The sequence below is a fragment of the Cyanistes caeruleus genome, chromosome 6, assembly GCF_971803275.1.
Source record: "Cyanistes caeruleus chromosome 6, bCyaCae1.hap1.1, whole genome shotgun sequence".
In the NCBI taxonomy this organism is placed as follows: Eukaryota; Metazoa; Chordata; class Aves; order Passeriformes; family Paridae; genus Cyanistes; species Cyanistes caeruleus.
Window position 1 is genome coordinate 26,134,862 of NC_141706.1, and position 4,441 is coordinate 26,139,302.

At 37.4% G+C, this 4,441-nt stretch overlaps 1 long non-coding RNA gene across 1 annotated transcript in view; it reads right to left on the bottom strand.

Moving 5' to 3' along the window:
- LOC147652536 (uncharacterized) overlaps window positions 1-332 on the bottom strand; it is a 35,840-nt gene extending 35,508 nt beyond the window's left edge. The window contains exon 1 of the long non-coding RNA XR_015287842.1: window positions 276-332. This is a non-coding gene — a long non-coding RNA (uncharacterized LOC147652536). The remainder of the gene's footprint in view (window positions 1-275) is intronic.
- Between the last annotated feature and the right edge of the window lie 4,109 nt (window positions 333-4,441).

The following is a 4,441-nucleotide window of genomic DNA, read 5'->3' on the forward strand; positions in this document are numbered from 1 at the left end:
TCTGCACAACAGAGCTTTTCTTTCCAGGAGGAACAGCTTTGGCAGACAAACTCACTACCTTTTCCCTGCTCTGTGTGACCTTTGGCAGCTCGGAGAGTGAGAGGCCTGATACAAAGATGGATTAATACATGTAGAATCTAAAGAGAGATTTAGATTGATGAGTGAGATATAAACTAAGAGCCTACCTGTTTTCTGCTTGGAAGCAGAGAGAAAAAGGTCAGTGTGGAAACCAGTATGTTTCTTCTATATACTTCAGTCTTGGGTGTCTCTCTTACCTGTGCTCCAATCAAACACAGAAACTTGAAGTCCAGACTGCTGAAGTGCTATCCATCCTGGACAAAGGTAAAATATTAAATTCATATTTACCCTCAATCTGATCATCTGCATAGTTTGGAAGAGAAATAATATCTTCTGAAGATTCCAGCAATTCTTCCTGTGTTTCCAGAAGAACATATATGTTCTTATACATATAATGTATGTTGAAATACTTACCAACCAGGAGAGTTTGCTGCGTCTGGGAGAGACAGTGCACTGAGCCCCAGAGATCCCTGTGAGGTATTAAGTTGATGACATCACTTAAGACACACTTCTCCAGTAAACTGAAGTTTACTGCCCTGGGAAATCCTTGGTTATCTTGAGAGTCTCAGCTGAGGACAGCACTTCTCACTTGGATCTGCAAGAGAAAGGTTTATTCGGTCAACAAGGGTGAAGATGTATGTGTAGCCTTGGCTGCACAGGGTCCTGAAGGTGTGTTTTGTTTCTTCTGCTGTATGAAAGGGTGTGGTTGTTAGGCTGCTTCTCTGTTCTTGATTAACTGCATGGGAGTTGAGTGCAATGTAGGAGAAGCCAGGGAAAAAAAGGAAAGGAATATTTTGCAGGAAATCATATAATCTGAATTTAGAAGGCTTCTTGATTTTGTTTTCCATTCTGTGTGGATATATATACACTATGTTCAGGCTGCATAAATTGTTTTACTTCTACAAGAAAAGCCGAAATATATTCACAAAATAAAATGTGTGTAATTAATTAAAAGAAAATACACCAGACTATCAACAAATCTCCTGCATAATTAGAATAGTAATGCTGCTATGCAGGAGTTCATAAAACTTTAATTTGTTTTTGCTAAGTCAATAAGCAATATGCTATATGTTTTCTACTGAAAAACTAAAAGACCCTCTGGAAACTTCAGTGCCAAATATATGTATGTATGCACATGTTATTGAGCAATTTATCAAATAATAAATCTCCGTGGAGGATATGCACATTTATACAGTCAGCCATGTCATGCTGTTGTGAAAAAGCTTCATGCTAGCATGTATAAACAGCCATACAGACTGCAAGACACACACAGTAATTACTGTTTCCAGCATGGGTGATGCCTTAGGTGATGTACTGTGCTCATTTTGTGCGCCACAATTCAAGAATGAAGTGGAGCATTTGGACAGCAAAAAGATTGATCAAACGTCTGAAACTTACGACTTTTGGAGAAGGAGAGAACACACTGGTGTTATTAAGCCTACAAAAAAGAAAATATAGGGGTGACATAGTAACAGTCTTCAAATATGCTGCCTTCTGCCAAAGATGAATAATCTACTCTCCTGTCCCTGCTGAGCAGGCCAGGAAACAGTGGCCTTAAATTGTAGGAAGGAAGATCAGGGCTAGACACTCATGGGGAAAAAGGGAATCTGAAACACTGGGAAGTGCCATAATAAAGTTTGTAATGGCTACAAAAGCTTTAGCTGGTGAAAATTTTTATGGAGTAGATTAGATGAATTGTTGAAGTCAGGGGCAGAGTGTGTGTCCTTATCTATGATACCTGGCTCTGACATCCAAGAAAGCACTGAATTTCACATAACACCATGGAGATAACTGTTAAATAGAAAAGCTCGGAGTGTGAGTGTGTAATTTAGAGAGTTTTCTTAAGGAACTAAGTGAAAAAGTTAGAGTTTAAGGTTTAAGCTCTATTAAAAAAACAAAAGACAAGATGGAAGATTTAGGGTGTTATCTCTTCTTCCTTTTTCTTCGTTCTTCATCTTGCTCTTCTAGGGGTTTTGGGTAGTAATAGGTGATTGGATAAAAAAGTGCCACAGTGCAGCACACAGGTATCAGGTCATTGGGTCACTAAGAAAAATAATTTACCTGGCATTTGTTAATTGGATAAATGGACATATAAAAGACCTTGAAGAAGTTCTTTATTAGCCATTTTGCACCTCTCTATATTAGTGCATGTAGCTCCTTGTACCTTGTATACATGTAATGTGGATAAGAGAAGAATAAACAACCAAGTCCGAACAAGAGAAAACTGCCTCTCTCTCTCGTCAATCTCAGTCCAAGGGGGAAAAGAACCCAGCCACCAGTGTCGCATCCTGACAATGAATATTTTTCAGAAATGACACAGATATATATGGAGCTGTCTTGAAGGCAAGGTTCAACTTAATATTGCTCCTCTACTGTTTTCTCATCTGTGATTCTGAGACATCTGTGCAGTGCTCCACAGTTAGTTTTCAGTCTGGGATAAGAGGATACTGCAATGCCTTATCTCTGATTCGAAGCACAGGATAGTTCAGATCAAACATTCATGGCTTTAGTTTTGAGTGTAATTGAATTGGATTGTGGTGTTTTGAGGAAGTCATCAGGGAGAAACAGAATTCAGGAGTGAAGTGTAAATAGAATCAGCTTTTAGACAGTCTGGGGAAAAAAGTTTGTAAGTACTTTGTAAGTTTGAACCTCATTGACCAAAAATGTTGTGCTCAATTGGTTTTTCAATCTGGTCATGCTTAAAATCTTTGACCACATCTTTGGTTCTGAACTAAGTAGAAAGTGAGATTCAGAGTCAGTTTTTTCTCATGAAATTTATTTATTTATTTATTTACATTGTAAACCTGTAGAAACTATAAAAGACAAGACTAAACTGCTGGCAATCCTTCAGGAAAAAGATACTTTTCCCTGACCTCTACAACTTTCATATGACAATTCTGCTCCTTGATATATTACACTTAGATATCTTAGTCCTTAATAATCAAATGCAAATGGTTGATATGCTGTTCAGGTGTTCATAGTTTTTTGTAACTAAATTAGGCAAAATTCTTAACTGCATTCTTTTATAGCTGGAGTTATATAAATTGACATGGTATTTTATTCTACCCTCCTTATAAGCTGTCGTGTTTGATTAGTTCTGTAGTCACAATCTGCTGTAAATATCTGCCTGACATATTCCTTCATAAAATAACTTTTCATATGCTTATATGATTAGGGATCCTCAATAAAAATATCTTTACAAAGATGAATAGAGTCTAAAGAAGCACATGACTACAATAGTTATGCAAAGTGGTTTTTAAATAGGACCATTTCCTTACAAATCACAACAGATAAATACAAATCTCCAAAAGGTCACTTTTGTAATTTTTCAATGTCATACTGCTGAATCCTGTGGGAGATGCTGAGTCTCAGCATTAAAGCTGGAAGTGTTTGAGGACTGTGGACAGAGCTCCCATGGAGAGGCACAGGAAATGCAGCATGACAGATGGAGTTAGCACCTTTCCGGGAACGTCTCTGCACGGAGAGGCCAAGCTCCTGTCCCACAAAATGCTTCACTCAAATCACTAGCCCCAAAGTCCTTCTGAAGAAAACTGTGAGTAAATGGTGCATGAAACACTGTCAGCACAGAGAAAAGTGGTTTGCCCTGGCGTAGTTGATGGGCAATATTTGTTGGAATGCTAAAACAAGGGCAGAAATTCGTATTTCCCACTCCTGCTTCTGCATTTTAGGCACTGGATTATCGCTACTTATTTTTACCTTACTTTTACTTGAATATAAAGTAGGCAAACACTAAGAGAAGTGAACATGAATATTTCTTGTAAAAAATCCTCATTAGTGAACTAAACAGTAAAATTTTGGTTGATTTAAATATCCAGATCATTACTTTGAAGGAAGCGTGAAAGCACCTAAGCTAAACTGCAACAGCAATTTTTTCTGTTCCAGTGATGTCTTTGGCTAAGTAAAACTTGTGATATATGCCTGGATCTATTAGTGACAGATATATTTTATTATAAGGATTAATCATATAATAAAGATCAATCATTTGTTCTCTTTTATTTCTTAAACCAGAGAGACTTGAATTCTTGTTAAGATTCTGAGGGAAGGGGAGTAATTTATGTCAGTGATTCAATACCAGATTTTGTGAGAAAGGCTAAATGAAGCACTTTTGAAAACTAGACACAAAGGGCAGATTGCTCCAATTTTGCTCCCGTTCCATCACTGCATTTGGGATGCTCTATTTTCTATAGAGCAACTGAAAAGACTGGCAATTCTCATTCTATCACTTTACAGTAACAGGGTGTCCTTTCCTGTATCTTCAACCTTGAGGTATGTTTATCAGCATCCTTAATATTTTTGGTTTGACAACACAACTCCAGGAAGCGTAAGATTATGGTACACATCT